Raw genomic sequence first — 16672 nt, forward strand, 5'->3', positions numbered from 1 at the left:
GTTTAAAGACAAACTCATGTATTACCTCCCACTGCTCAGACAGACGCTCAAGCATGTAAAAGGTTGAGTTCCAACGTGTTGCCACCTCCTGGATTAGTCCTTTGACTAGGCAGTTTAAGTTCATATTGAAGGTTCCTCAGCTGCTTCCGGGCCTTAAAAGAATGGTTGAAATGTGTGCAGATTTTTCGGCAGATGGTCAGTACTTTGACGACTGGCTCTTCTGTTTTCAAGAAGGCTTGCACCACGATGTTAATACTGTGCACCAAACACGGCACTCTGAAATAGCCACCGTTGTCCATGGCCTTAACTATATTACTGCCATTATCCGTGGAAACATAACCAACTGTGCGGTTTCTTGGATGCAGCCATTCATTGACCTTCCTGTTAAACTCCTCCAAAAGGAGATTTCTCCATGGCAAACATGCCTACTGTTGCATGTTTGCGAGTAGTTTGAAAAACTTCCTCCGTGTCAACATCTTTATGTTTTAACTGTTTTTCGACCCCCGCAAAAGAGACCCAGTGTGCAGTGATGCACATGTAATCAAGGGCTTGGCAACTGGTCCACATGTCTGTTGTCATGTGGCTAGTGTGAACAGCACTCTTCAGAATAGCTGCACCAATCACCTCCAGCACATCTTGATGTAGTGCTGGAACAGCAACCCTTGCAAAATAGGACCGGATAGGAACCTTCCATTTAGGGCAGACTGTTGCCACCAATTCACGAAAACCCACCCCTTCCACGAAAGAGAAAGGGAGAAGGTCCAGCGCTAGCATTTTAGCCAGCTTTGCGTTATACAGACGCACCGTGGGTGGTTGCGTTCAAATGGCGCATCCGACCAAAACATGCTGCTAATGGTGCGCTGGACCGTTTTACGTGATGATGATGATGATGATGCAGACTTCAAACCAGTTAGGCTCATTGATTTAGTTTTTCGCATTGGTGTCTCTCCCAGACTCTTAGTGTGCCTCATACATGTTGCAGGGGTAGAGGGTGTGGGCGCTACCACTGCAGTGCTGCTGCCAGGGGTACTGGGTGTACCAGAAAAAATGTCTGTCGCTTCTTCACTTCCCCCTGCACGATCAGCCTCATCATCATCATCAGATGCAATGTCAATGGATACATTTGGATCAGTTCTACTTTGGACTTCCTGGATCTTACTTAGGTGCGCATACCACTGGATAGGGTGGTGTTTTTTGAGATGACCTCTCTGGCCTCCGGTACCATAGTTGGTACCAAGCTTACCCCGACTAACTGATACTTTACAAATCAAACAAACAACCATGTTTTCGGCCTTTTTGCTAACAGTAAAGAAGTACCAAACTGGGGACTGGAGATGTCTGCTGGTGGTGGAGGCGCTACTTTGACTTTCAATGCCAGATGAAGTATAGGATGGGCGTGGCTGAATTGGTTTCTGATGTTCACTTATAACACCACTACTTGAGGTAATGGAGGTCGAGCTGGATGGAGGTCCCTGCCGGCCCTTCTGACGAGAAAATATGGAAGCTGGAGGTCCTGTTGGTGTTGTAGTTAACCGCGTTGGTGGTGGTACCAGTGCCACGTTGACCACATCCTGCTCAGCAGCCATTCGGGCTAGGGTTAAAATGTTTGTCTGCTGCATGCCCGCTCTGGCTGGAGTGACGTCTGTGATGACTGGGTCATCGTCAGACTCTTCATCCGCAGCAGAAGGCACCACTTCTTGTTCATCGTCAGCAACCATAAGTCGAAGCCTTGCGGGAACCTTCCTTTTAGGCTTAGCTACCTTTGTCGGCTCATGGCGTGCCTCATTGTCAGACTGCATTGGTGGCTTCCAATCAAGATCAAGGTCATCAGAATGAAGGGGGCTTGAAGAAGAACTTGTAGTAGTAGCAGCCCTCAACCTTTTTCTTGCTGGGGATCTGGAAGACGATGGAGCATCCTCAGGAGGAGTGTCTTCCTCGGATGATTCTTCCACTTGAATATCAATTTCCTGATGTGCCCCTACTTCTGGAGGAACAAGCGTTATAGGCAGTTGTGCCGCTCCATGAACCTCTAGTGGCACCTCTCCATGCACCTCTACTTGCGCCTCTCCATGCACCTCTACTTGCGCCTCTCCTTGTGCATGTACTTGCGCCTCTCTTTGCCCATGTACTTGTGCCTCTCCTTGCCCATGTACTTGCGCCTCTCCTTGCCCATGTACTTGCGCCTCTCCTTGCCCATGTACTTGTGCTTGTACTAGTTGCACTTGTGGTTGTCGTTGCGGCTGTGATTGTTGAACACTCGCCAGCTGAGTTACACCCGGCGTTGATTGGATGGTACTTTCTTGTGATGAGCCAACATCACTGGTCGATGGTGATTGAACAACCAAAGTGGCTGCCGCAGCAGCACTCATGGTCTTGGACCTAACTTGGCGTGGTGGCACTGACCCCAGTGAGGCGGAGGTGCTGCTTCCAGCTTGGTCATCGGCGGACAACGCTGCTGCAGGCGTAGTTTTTTTCCCAAAAAAGGTGTCGGTGGGCACACCCGTCTCCTTGGTAGGTGGTGCCACTTGCTTTTTATGCTCCTTCTTACTGGCAGTGGCACTGGCAACTTTCTTCGCTGAGGCACTACGGCCACCTTTCTTTGGGCCCATCTTCTTCAGATGTCAGAACAGCAGGCCGCAGTTGCACGAGTTGCAGAGTTGTCTTGTCTGTGGCCACACGTGACGTTGCGTGACGTTGTGCTGCACACACCGCTGCAGGACTTCTTCCTGGCACTGGTGGTTCTCTTGTGCACCTAAAAGCAATGGAAGACAGAGGAACATCAGTTATACACCCCCAAAAATCGCAAAACACATAAAAATCACCACAATCCCATGCCATCCATGCCCTCAATGTTGTTTAAATTCAAGACACCCCACTGAAAGACTAGGCCAATGCACCACTCACTACCCCTGGGCATAATGGATGAAAGCTAGGCAAAATGGGTGCAGGCCTGAGAACACTGCCTGCCTTCAAAATGGCCCCTTGCCCCCCAGCACATGGCCAGGCCCTGCCTGTACCAGCACTCAAAATGGCCCCCACCCACATGCCCTGTCCCCAACAACACCCCCAAAAATCGAAAAACACATCAAATTCACCACAATCCCATGCCATCCATGCCCTCAATGATTTTTAAATTTAAGACACCCCACAGAAAGACTAGGCCCATGCACCACTCACTACCCCTGGGCCTACTGGCTAGTGAGGCTTTACAGGCACCGCAAAATAAAAAAATAAAAAACATACAACAGTGAGCTAAAATTCCATGACATAAATGAGAATTAAGTTAAAAGAAATCAGAGAAACAATTGTATCATGCACCCATGACTAACCATGGGACTACTGTATACTGTGGCTAGCTACCGCCACAATATATATTTTGTTAAAGTTGTGAAAAAAGTTTTAGAACTGGAGTTGCCTCACTGCAATGCCCCAAACAAACAACACCAACTTACTTGTAAAATCTCAAGTCCAAAAGTGATCCAAACTCCAAAGTCCAAAAAGTCCTCAAATACAAAAATCCACCAGCAGCAAGAAAAAGTAATCCTTCCAGCTCAACAGCCAAATGAAAAGTGGCCAGTACATGTACAAAGAACTGGAGGAGCCTGCTGGACAGGAACAGGAAGTTGGAGACTCTGAGGCACTTCCTTCCTTCCTCCCACCCCACCCCAAAAAATGGACTCCTGCACCAAAAAGTGCAGCCAAATGTCAATCTGAGGAGTTATTCTGATCAAAATCATCATTTTCACAAGGTTTATGCTTCCTGCGGTGGATTTCTTGTGCAGAATTGCAATGTTTGGGAACTGGAGCTGTTCAAACCTCCTGCTGGAAGTCAGCTGCGCGCCGTCGCGGGCATTTATGACGTACTTGCGTTGTCAAACTCTCGCCGTGCAAGATGGCAAGCCGCGATGACGTAATTGCGTTCGAAAAACTCTCGCGCGATCACGCAGCAAGATCGAAAATGGCGCAGCACACGCAAAAATGGGAGAAAAACAACTCGGTAGGCTCAGAGTCAACGCCGCGCGCGCGATATTGTATTTTTCAAGCGTGACTAAGCAAAATAATTTGTAGCTTGCGAATTTGCGAATTATTGGGTCATTTCGCGCGATTCGCGCATCGTGAAATCGTAAAAAATCCGCAAATTTGCCTACGAAACGGATTTTACGCCCACGCTTATTTTGGGGTGCCAAGGTTAATTTTAGGATTCAGGGTGGGTTTGGGTTTTGGGGTATAGGGGTACAAGTTTGGGGTGCCATTATTAATTTTAGGGTTCAGGATGGGTATATGTTTTGGAGCACCAAGACTAATCTTAGGATTCAGGGTGGGTTTTAGTTTTGGGGTGCCCAGGGTAATTTTAGGGTTTAGGGTGGATTTGGGTGTTGTGGTGCCAGGGGTAATTTTAAGATGTAGGGTTTGGGGTAGCAAGGTTAGTTTTAGGGTTCAGAGTTGTTTGGGTTTTGGGGTATTTTTACCGTAATTTTAGGGTTTAGGGGGTATGGGTATTGGGGTGGTCAGGATAATTTTAAATTTTAGGGTTATGGTTATTGGCACTGGTACAACGGCTAATTTTGGGGTTGCCTGGGGGTATTAAAAATATATATATCTACAAACAAACAGACACACGCAAATACTTACCAAGTAAATGCCTTTACCACGCATACCTTTGCATTGTAATGGCATGCAAGGTAAAGGCATATGCATGGTAAACGTGTGCGTTGTAATGGCAACGCACTGTAACAGCACTTGTATTGTTACAACCACGTTGGAATGGCATGCTTTGTGTTGGCATGCGATATAACATCATATATTCCCTGAGAGACCTTTCACTTGCTATCTATCAACAAAAGAATTAACTTCAAGCTCCTGATGCACACCTACAAATCCATCCACATTGCTAGACCTACATACCTCAGCTACCACTTCTCCTTCCCAACTTTCCCAGGCCACCATCACACATATCCGCAGGACCACTGCTGGAGAATGATCCTTCTCCTAACTTCTGGAACTCCCTGCCTCTGCACCTCAGGCCATCACCATCACTTCCGCAATTCAGGAAGGACCTTAAAACCTGGCTCTTCAAATCAATCGCAGATCCCCTCCCCCCAAACCCCACACACAGCGCCTTGAGAGCCTTACGGGTGAGTAGTCTTGCTTTAAATTCTTATTGATTGGATGCAATAAAGCAGAAAGAAAGGCTCAGTGGAGAAGCGTGGCTCAGTGGTTAGAGGCAGCAGACCCGGAAGCTGAGATCGGCTGTGGACCAGGGTTCGTTTCCCTGCCTCGGCGGGACTCGGGCTCAAAAAATTCCACGGACTTGACAATTCTCGCTCCGGTGCCTACTCGACTCACGGGGTCACACTCTGCGACTCTGGGCAATAGCTTGCTTAATCTCCACTACGGCCCCTCGCGGCGGGATGCCTGGCTTTCACCTTGTGGATACCCTGCCAGGGTATCTCACAGGGGAATACCAGGATGGGTTCCCTAAGCAAGCGCCTTGATGCCTTCGGGTGATACGTGCGCTATATAAGTCGCAATACATTTACATTTACATTCACTCAAAGCTTATCATGTCATAAGAACCTTGCTTTTGATGTTGTATTTGCACATATGACAATTTAAATACCACTATTTTGTTTTAATTTCTATTTATAGTGCTACTCATCCACATGTAGTGTGTCAAACTACTTTAGATCACATGTACACATATATTAACAATAAATAAAGTGTGCATTTCAGTGTACAGGTTGTGTTACTAAAGTAAGTGAGGGTTACAAGGTTTAAGAGTCGCATGCTTTTTATAGCTCACTGTGCTATATTGGAAGGATTACAATTTATGAACTGTAAGTAACAAAACAAGCTCTGTATTAAAAGCAGAAATTCACTTATCTAGCTATATAAAATAAAAATCTGTCATCTGCATATTACATTGCATATTACATGATGTGCTTTGTATGAGACACATTAACCCTTGCAAGTTTATTTGAAAAGCACTCATGAATCATGATACCAGGCCTACTAAACAGACTGTGCAACATGTTAAAATATTTAAAAAGCAGCATATTTAAATAATGCAAACATTGCAAAAATAATTTAAAAGTACAATGATTAATGCTTCACACTTACCCCAGTTATCAGGCAGCTTCTGTCTTGGTCAGTCAGCCGGTTGATGGTGTCAATGCTAGTTGCTGGCTGGCTGTGCTTCTCCTGTTGTTGTCCAGCAGCTACTGGTTCAGAGGTGCTGAAAGGGAAAGATCTACTCTGTGCAGCAGGTGACTCCACGTCACAGGGTCATGAGTTAATGTCTCATGACTAAGTGACATAAAGAAAATGCTTACAGTGTTTTTTTTATGATGTTCAAAGTTAATACAATAATTATTCACTGCAATGATTATTGTAATTTAAAAAAACACCATCCCGAGGCTTCACTGAAGGCTAAAATGAAGCTTAGCATGATGAGGACACCCTCACCCCACCCATCATCACAGAGAGATGGGTGGGGTCAGTTATGCATGACCCCTCCCCATCCAGTGACGACTGGTGAAAGGGTGAGGGTGTCCTCATCATGCCCCAGCTTCATTTTAGCCTTCAATGCAGCCTTGGGCTTATACTGTACCCGTCCGAGGCTGCTATAGATTTATGACGCTGCCTTGCGTCATTTCTGGATGGGCCCCAAAAGGGCCTAAACAAGAATAACTGGGCTGGCACCTAATGCACCTGGTTTGTTTTTGTTCTTAAACAAAGTGCATGTGTTACAAATCAGCCCACACTTTGCCTGCATTTCTTGCCTGGCCTGCCTGATGCTGCAGTGATGCTCGCTCGAGTGCATCGTAAGCTGTGCAGCCAGGCAGGCAGCAGGAGGACTCGCAAGTCGAGGCTCGTGGCTCGGCTCGGGATTTAAAATGCTAAGTAACATTGCTGTTACTTAGCATTTTAAATCCCTCGCTCAATGCGGATGTCAACAGCAATAGGGAGGGCGGTGCCCCTCCGCCCTTGAAAGAAAACCGCCGCTGGGACCTAGTCAGAGGTATGAGAGGGCCACTGGAATTATGTAACTGTTTGGCTGCACAATTATACATTTTCTGAATTAGCCTCATAATCCATCACCTGCACCCTAATCTGCAGATTTGAGCAAAAACTGCTCAAACGTTACCAAAAATTCAGCAACAAGTGTTACAGTGTGTGGTGGGAGGCCCTTTGCAAATCTAGAATGTTCACTTATTGCTAAATGTGGATGTTAAATTGGTACCAATGGTGTGCCTCTTTCTGCATTTCTGTTGCTTCTTTCTGCACCTCTCTTTCCTATTTCTGCACATCTGTTGCCTCTTTCTGTACCTCACTGGCTTCCTTGTGTACCTCTCTTGCCTTTTTCTTTACCCCTCTTACGTCTTTCTGTACCCTTTTGCCTATTTCTGCACCTCTTTTGTTTCTTTCTGCACCTGTCTTACTTCTCTCTGCACCCCTCTTGCTTCTTTCTCTACCCTTCTTTCCTCTTTCTGCACTTCTGTTGCTTCTTTCTGCACATCACTTGCCTCTTTCTGCACCTCTATTGCCTCTTTCTGCAGCTCTTGCCTCTTTATGCACTACACATGCTACTTTCTGCACCCCGTTTGCCTGTTTCTACACCTCTCTTCCTTCTTTCTGCATCACTCTTGCCTCTTTCTGTACCTCTTTTCCTTCTTTCTTCATCTGTATTATCTCTTTCTGCACCCTGTGTGCCTCTTTCAGCACCTATATTGCTTCTTTCTGCAGTTCATTTCCTCTTTTCTCACCCCTCCTGCCTCTTTCTGTAACCATCTTGCTTTTTTGTGCACCTCTCATACCCCTTTCTGTACCCCTCATGCCTCTTTTTCCACCTCTGTTGGTTCTTTCTGCCCCCTTTTAATCATTTCCCCCTTTTTTTTTCACCTCAGGTGTCTCGATTTTACCGAGACACAAGATGGCGGACTCTCCGGGCTGTTAAGAATGTTGACAGACACCCAACAGCCAATCAGCTTTCCGCTCGCGCACTCCTGTAGCGCGCCGGGTGCGCCCCCCGGTATGCGTACCGGTGAGCGCTCGTAGCGCGTCTATAGATATATATGTGTTTTTGAAGTTGCTTTTCATAAAAACCACTGGAGCAATTTTAAACAAATATGGAAAAGACCCCACTACATACCAGTGCCTATCATTTTGCCAACTTTGGTGTAATTCCATTCAGCCGTTCATGCTGTAGCCGTGTCTAAATGTCCTATGGAAAATTGCATGGGGAAAACACATTTGAAAGTATTGAAATTTAGAACCAATCAAAATATTACTTTCGTTTTGAATTTGTGTGTGATGAAGTATGATTGGTTATGTATATATCTTAAATGAGAGGAAAACAAGGCCCTTTTGTGATACTCCTGTCTGAGGTACTTTTGAGAGGAATTTTGGGTGCTTAATTTCTGGACTTTGAATTACACAATACTTACTCTTCTACTTTCAAAAAGGTGAGTTGTTAATTTGTAAGGTGAACTATGTTGTACACTTTAAAATAATTTGGAAAATGTTTTCTGTTAGTTATTTACAGTCCTTCTGTTATAATTATGGATTAAGATAGGCTTCATCACATGCAGTGCTTTATATTTCTAGTTCCTGCCTGATACTATACACTGCGTAATTAATTTTAAAGAACTAAATACTTGATTAAGCTACTTTTATATTATGTATTACTAAAAACAATAAATGAAAGTGATTACTTTTTTCTGCAATTTACAGCAAGAAATTTGAAATTAAAATGAATCAGAATGAGGAGACCAAGGAAATTCCTTTTGAAATTTCAACTACATTTATTGAAATTCAAAATGTCACGGATATCGACATATCGACATCACCATTTTATCACAAGGAGGAGATGACAAATAATTTTTGGGATGAATCTCTTGATGAAGAATTAATCGAATGTTTGGATACAATAGAATTCCAACAATCATCATGGCACACTTATAATGAGAACATTCCTGATCATATGATTGAAGAGGAAATTCCAGATGAGGACATGCTACAAGTTCTATTAAATTATGAACATTCTGAACAATAAATTAATATTTACAAATTAAAAATTAGTTGATATATTATTCATTTTTATTTCTAATTTATGAGGTAGTAGCGAAGTGATTGTACTGAAGTGAATTTTAGACTCTGCATCGGTACCTACTTGTAGGTACTTAAATCACCCACATAACACAACAGCTCTTTTTAGAGCTACCCTACCTCTAAGCAATCCAAATTCGTATTTTATACTATTTTCTTTCACTGTTTTTCCCTATGGTATGCTCTGGGTGCACGTACCGGTGAGCGTACATCGGAACACACACAGCGCTTAACCCGCGAAAATTGGAGAAAAAAAAAAAGTTTTTTTGCCCTTCAGGGTCCTTCTAGGCCCCCTGACCTAGGGGGTCAGGGGGTGTGTACCCTGCCCTATTTTAATCATTTCACCCTTTTTTTTCTCACCTCTTGTGTCTTGATTCTACCGAGAACTCTCCAGACTGTTTAGAATGTCGTCAGCCAATCAGCTTTCCGCTCGCTCACTCGCGTAGCGCGAGGGTGCGCTCCCCGGTACGCGTACCGGTGAGCGCTCTGAGCGTGCCTATAGATATATATATATGTGTTTTTGAAGTTAATTTTCAAAAAAACCACTGGAGCAATTTTCACCAAATATAGCAAAGGCACATCGGCGTACCAGTCCCTACAATTTTGCAAAGTTTAGCGTAATTCCTTTCAGTGATTCGGGCTGTAGACGTGTCAGAACGTCCTATGGAAATTAACATGGGGAAAACAAGTTTTGGGACCCCCCTTTTTTCTCAGCCCCCACTTCACGAATCCCCCCCGAAACTTTCAGGGAAGGAGCGGAGCTGGTCAAAATTTTGGAAAATTACACGCAAATTCCTCAACCGGCGCCAGAGTTATTCCCAATAGAATGTTGCGGATTTCCTATGGTAGCTAGGTACTAACTATAACTACCTACTGGCGACCGCCAGTAGGTAATATATGTGTGTGTGTATATATATATATATATTACCTACTGGCGGTCGCCAGTAGGTATATATAGTTAGGATTTTTTCTCTATGGGATTTTTGAAAATTCTATGTCTAATAACTTTGGCGTTTGTGGACGGAATTGGCTGAAATTTTCAGGAAAATGGCACATTTTGTTTCTGAGCAGCCCCTGAAAATTTGGGGGGGGTTCGTCAAGGGGGGGCCGAGAAAAAAGGGGGGTCCCAAAACGCGTTTTTCCAATGTTAATTTCCATAGGGCGGTTGGCCTCACTTTTAGCCCGAACGGCTGAATGGATTTGCACGAAACTTGGCAAAATTGTAGGGACTGGTAGCCCGATGTGCCTTTGCTAGGTCTCAATATATGTGCTCCAGTGGATTTTGAGAAATTAACGTTCAAAAAAAGATATATATCTGTAACAGCGCACCGGGCAGCGCTCCGCTTCGCGTACTTTTCGCGTTATGGAGCTTTGTGAAGCGAAGCTGATTGGCTCTCCGGCGTCTGTAAACATTCCAAACAGTCCGTAGCGGCCGCCATCTTGTCTCTCGGTAGGATCGAGAGACAAGAGGAGGCCAAAGCGAAGGGGCAAATGACCATAAGGGGGCATAGTAGATCCTCCCTGACCCCATAGGTTTGATGTGGAGGCTTTAAAAGGGCTCCGCGGAGCAAAAAATAAAAAATAAATAGTTTTTTTGGGTGGGGTGCGCCCGGTTAGCGTAACGGGAAGCGGACTGGGGAGCGTACTACAAGGAAACAAGAATGATTGACTTTTAACTTATTGTATGTTTATAGACTTTTTTTTTTCTTTTTTTTCTGCTGAGTGACGTCTCGGCCTATCTCCATGGGATGCAGTCTCTACCATCTCGGCGTTTAAGCCCAGGGGGACCGGTAGTGTGGGAGAGATAACGTCTGTTAACGTTCGATTCGAAGGAAATCAGGAAGTGTTGAAAAACATTGTCTGCCCCATCTTGCCTTTTTTCAAATGCCACACTTTTGTCGTGCACGGCAGCCATTTTAGATGCCTTGAGCAGACCCACTCTCTGCACGCTGTCGATCCTTAGCATGGCTCCCCACCCTCGCAAGCATCTCCCCCAGGCACTGGTCACCCCCGCTCTCTGTCTTATGCATGGGCAATAAACCTCCCCCCATCTGCGCTGCTCTTCCCTGAGAATCACACCCTGTGCCCGCCCGACACCTCCCTTTTGCCCTATTCACTACCGCACCCTCTGACACTCCTTTTCCTCTGTGTCCGATTGTCCAGGCCGGTCCCAGGCTATCAGCTAGCCCTGCAGATGTAGTTTATGGCCCCAGCTGTAAAGAATCACCCCTCTTCAAAGGAGTTATAGTAGATCAAGGCCCACACCCGATGAGATCCGTCACACCACACGCGTTCCTACTATCTGAAAACCATCCTGTATTGTGATTGGGGAGGGGACCGAGCCTGAAGCGGAAGATTCCAGGGATGACTCTTTGTACATCAAAGTTTTTACAATTATGTGTCACATTAAAAATATATAGCACTCCAACAAAGTAGTAGGATTATAAAACTTTAATAACTTATAAATATATACAACAAAACAAAAACAGTAAAAACATTTAAACATTTTTAGGGAAAAAGAAGGAACAATGGTCAGTAGCGGTCGGTTGTGCGAATAGTCCCAAGGCAGCACAACGTCCAGATTTCTGGACGGCACCCAGGTGATGTTGCCTGGGTGCCGCACTGATTTGGGTATCCGGCGTGGGGCGTCCCGGGGGGTGGGTCGTCAGTAGCGGTCTGTTGTGCGAATAGTTCCAAGGCAGCAGAACGCGCTGAAATGTGGATGGCACCAAGGTGATGTCCAGAAAGTTGCCGCCCTCCGAATAACGGCGTGGGGCGCCCCGGGGGGGGGGGAGGCGGCGTGAACGGGCCTCCCCAGGTGGAGTCTCGTCTGCTGTAGTGGGGCGCCCCTTTACCGTTTCAGTTGCCATTCCGTCCGCTTTTGGTCCACTGTGTCAAAATCCGCCATTCGGCTGAGTTGCGCCCACTGTTGCAGTGCAGCGATAGGCGGCTGCCACAGGACTCTCAAAATGGCGGCAGGCTCTTTCCTTTTTGGGCCTGGTCCACTGAAATGGCCCTGGGACATCTTGGAAATCGGACGCTTGTCTGCTAGGTCTTGGACCCATTCTCGAAAGCGTCCCCTCAGCCTTGAGGATTCTACAAAAGTCTTGGGGGCCCCCGACTCCTGCAGGCTTCCGGTAGGGAGCGGCTGCCATGATTGCTCGCGGAATGACCACGACGGAGCCACGAGATGGTGGTGCTTTCATGCTGACGCCAGCTTCAGTCTGAAACATCCAGAAACAAGGTGGGGCTTTCATCGTTTGGGAAAAAAAAAAGTTTTCATCCAATGAAAAGTGTTATTTTAGGTCATATGATCAAGCCTTCCATCATTAGGAAACCAAAAGTAAAATGAACCAATGAAAAGTTTTATAAACAAGTCACATGACCTGTTATGCGGCATAGGGTATAAAAAGCGTAGAAAATCCGTTGGCACGTGAGGCGGCGTCAGTAGCGGACCGATGTGCGAATAGGCCGAAGGCAGCACAACGCGCCAAGATCCGGATGGCACCGAGGTGGTGTCTAGCAAGTTGCCGCACTGGTGTGGCCATCCTACAATGCTGAAAGTTGGCATGGGGCGCCCCGTTGGCCTGGGAGTTCGCGTCAGTAGCGGACCGATGTGCGAATAGGCCGAAGGCAGCACAACGCTCCAAGATCCGGATGGCACCGAGGTGGTGTCTAGCAAGTTGCCGCACTGGTGTGGCCATCCTACAATGCTGAAAGTCGGCGTGGGGCACCCCGTTGGCCTGTGAGGTGGCGTCAGTAGCGGACCGATGTGCGAATAGGGCCAAAGGCAGCGCAACAATATTTTCTGAATAGAAGACACCACAAGGCGCTGAGATACCAAGATCCGGATGGCACCGAGGCGGTGTCTAGCAAGTTGCCGAACTGGTGTGGCCATCCTACAATGCTGAAAGTCGGCGTGGGGCGCCCCATTGGCCTGTGAGGTGGCGTCAGTAGCGGACCGATGTGCGAATAGGGCCAAAGGCAGCGCAACAATATTTTCTGAATAGAAGACACCACAAGGCGCTGAGATTCGGTTGGCACCGAGGTGGTGTCTAGCAAGTTGCCGCACTGGTGTGGCCATCCTACAATCCTGCTCCGAAAAACGGCGTGGGGTGCCCGAAAGGGGGGGGGGAGGCGGCGTGAACGGGCCTTCCCAGGTGGAGGCTCGTCTGCTGTAGTGGGGCGCCCCTTTACCGTTTCAGTTGCCATTCAGCTGAGTTTCGGCCGCTCTTGATGCTACAGCGACAGGCGGCTGCAACAGGACTCTCAAAATGGCGGCCTGTTCTTTGGATTTGGGCCTGGTCCACTAAAATGGCCCTGGGACACCTTAGAACTCGGACGCTCAAATTTTTTTTCCTTTCCTCTACATGCAAAAAAAGGTAAATGCCCGGTACGTTACACGCTTCATCTGCCACGATGTACTCTCCAGAGGAACCGAAAAAATATATAGTTATGGTAACTATACCATGCATCGTCATATGGAGAGGTGGCACCGATTAATTATAGTGCTGCATAAAAGAGATTTGGAGGAGAACCCCCGACCTGCCAGTACATTCATCAAAGAAGTGGCACTGACAGCATCAGAGGCAAGGGAAACGGTCCCAAATATTTAGAAGACCTTTGGAAAGATTAAAATGACATGTTTAGATTGTGGCAAATTAATTTCATGTGGACAGATGAGTGTTACTCTAATAAATACAGCATATGAACATCATCATAGTCGATGGTTGGTAGAGACATTTTGACTATATCCTGGACCTGCCAGTCCTCGCCAAAAATGGCGCCGGAATAAATGGGACTCGTAACTCCCTGTTGTGTACTGGTTGCACAACCTTGATATCACGAGATACGTATGCAGTTTTGAAGCACATGGCGGGCGGGGACGAGAATAGATTGAATATTTCGACATCCCTATTGATATTAAGTTCTGATGTGTTATTGATTACTGTACTATTGAAAGTTCGAATTAACGTCACCCATGGTACTTGCCCGCAAATGTATATCTAGATAATTTTATTGTAACTGGCCCTGTCGTATTTTAATTATAAAATGTACGTCCACCGATTCCGCAACTGTTAGACACCTTAGTTCTTGCAACCTAATGGCCCGCCCGTTACGTTCCTCTACAGTGTAAATGTCTACTCATCATATACGATTACAGTTTGCTCCGTGGCCGGCCCACGTGGTTATAGGCCCGTATTTGTATACTGACAATTTCACAATAAAGGTTTTTAAAAGAAAACATGGTAGTAGTATTTACATTGGTAAAGTTTTTAATAATAGTCACTGTTTTAGAATCATTAAAAGGCAAGTGAAATAAAGCAGTCCAATTACATGAAGGGTAAAAGGTATAATACGCAGGAACGCAGTAAAGATAAATGGTCAAGGGCTGTTGTGTTTTCTACTCCTGCAACATAAAGTGATCGATAAGAATCTCATATTCAGGCGTATCGGCGACTAAGACAGCAGGCCGACCCTCTTTTGCTCAACGGCTCCGTCATGGGACGAAGAAACGCCCTTTTTCTCGAAAAAGGAATATATTTTACTTGCAGGACAGTTGTAAATTTTCCGGGAAAGTACATTAGCCTGGAACATTATAACATATGTTTAAGAAAAAATAATGTTCGAAAGTAATAAAAAGCGTAATTTTTAGGTCATATGACCAAGCCTTTCATCATTAGAATAAGAAAAGTAAAATGAACCAATGAAAAGTTATTAACAAGTCACATGACCTGTTATGCTTACGTTACGCGCTGCGCGCCGCGCCCCGGATCACTTCCGGATGCGCTAACGCGGCGCGTCATATGACGCATTACGCGACAACGCAGGTCCAGAATATAGTCAAAATGTCTCCACCAACCAGCGGTCGGAACACAACCCCTTTCAGCAGGCTAAATAGTTCTGTTAAATGACAACAGAAGGGACAGGCAACAAGAACCATCAGTCAAAGAGGGGAGGGCAAGTTCTTCTCTACCGGGTCACGTTGGGGCGCTACCGGAACTGATCGAATTGGTAGTCTACAGTGTTTCTGGATGTTTCAGACTGAAGCTGGCGTTAGCATGAGAGCACCACCATTTCGTAGCTCTGTCGTGGCCATTCCACGAGCAATCATGCTAGCCGCTCCCCACCAGAAGCCTGCGGGAGTCGGGGGCCCCCAAGACTTTTGTAGAATCTTCAAGGCTGAGGGGACGCTTTCGAGAATGGAGCCCAAGCTCTAGCAGACAAGCGTCCGAGTTCCAAGGTGTCGCAGGGCCATTTTAGTGGACCACGCCCAAATCAGAAGAGCCGGCCGCCATTTTGAGAGTCCTGTGGCAGCCGCCTATCGCTGCACCGCAAGAGCGGGAGCAACTCAACTACAATGTGAGCGAGACGCTGTAGTCGAAAGAGCGGGCGGTAAACAGCTGAATAGCGGAAGAGGCACAGTGTAGCAAAAGCGGGCGGAATGGCAACTGAAATGGTAAAGGGGCGCCCCACTACAGCGTGTCTTTAGGTGAAACGGATTGTGGGACAAGGTCAAGAATGGAAGAGTTACCAAAAGGCAAAAAGTTCCGCTTGATCTCGGGAGCCGGCCACCTATGTCGGGGGCGATCTCAGGCCACACCAGGAGAACACGACTTGGGGAGGGGGCTGGAGCCAAGCGCTCCCTCCGAGTCCGCGCCATCACACCGTCCCTCGGGGGCCTCCGTCAAGCGGTTCAGGGTGGCACCGCATCACATTGTTTACAAATGCAGTCACGTCCTCAAACAGCCCCCACTTACTTTGAGAATAGTGAAGCTGAAGCAAGTGCAAATAGGCTTCAGACAGTGTTACAAGCACTCCTCAAAACTTTGAACCATCAGAGTGCATGAGTTTCATGCTCGATCGATTGAGCTAGCCGGATCGGGCAACAAAAAGTATAAAATAGTTATGTAAATAGTTGTTTAATAAAATGTTTTACCCTGTTACTTTGCTTGGTGGGTTGTATATATTTGTAATATTTGCATAGAGTTTATCGTTATTTTGGGCGGGGTGGGTGGCGGAGCCGAGCTGTCTTGCAGCCATCATGGTGTGGAGTTCAGTTCATCTCACTAGTTTCGTATTTGTCATGAGGGGTTGTTCCTAATGTTTCTATTTTAGCGAGGTCAAAAAGAGATCCCATTAGTGGCCTACTGATTTTGCTCGATTCCTTTTGTTTTTTTACACGATTTTTCGCTATCTGCAAAGACTAAACAGAGTATTGCGACTGTGCTTGTTTGTAAATAGAGAATGAACCAGAGAAAACCAATTCTAAAACAGTAAATGCTTGGATAACAATCAATCAAATGGAGAGAGAAGCAGGCACGACGGATTACAACGGGGGCAAAGGCCTGCGTTAACTACCCTTCACTATCTGCAAAGAGAGAGTACTCCTAATAGAAATGAGGGGGGGGGGCAGCATTCAAAGCAGATCAGTGTGCAGAAACACGAAAATGTTTTTTCTTACCACGTACTTGACATTCGACAGCTTATATTTGCTATTAAAAAAAACATTGAAATTCACTGAAAAAACCATAGGTTATAGACCATATATAGTTAGGAATTA

At 46.2% G+C, this 16672-nt stretch overlaps 1 protein-coding gene across 3 annotated transcripts in view; it reads right to left on the reverse strand.

Moving 5' to 3' along the window:
* The window catches only part of LOC144770987 (histamine N-methyltransferase A-like), a 333433-nt gene that overhangs the window by 186729 nt on the left and 130032 nt on the right, over positions 1-16672 (reverse strand). The window contains exon 1 of one of the 3 annotated variants that reach the window (XM_078655857.1): positions 6121-6210. The exons of the other annotated variants lie outside the window; for them this stretch is intronic. The gene's annotated coding sequence lies outside the window, so the exon portion shown is untranslated. Of the gene's footprint in view, positions 1-6120; positions 6211-16672 lie in introns of those variants that run through there. 3 annotated transcript variants of the gene reach the window in all.

Source organism: Lissotriton helveticus, chromosome 7 (assembly GCF_964261635.1).
Source record: "Lissotriton helveticus chromosome 7, aLisHel1.1, whole genome shotgun sequence".
NCBI classification, from domain to species: Eukaryota; Metazoa; Chordata; class Amphibia; order Caudata; family Salamandridae; genus Lissotriton; species Lissotriton helveticus.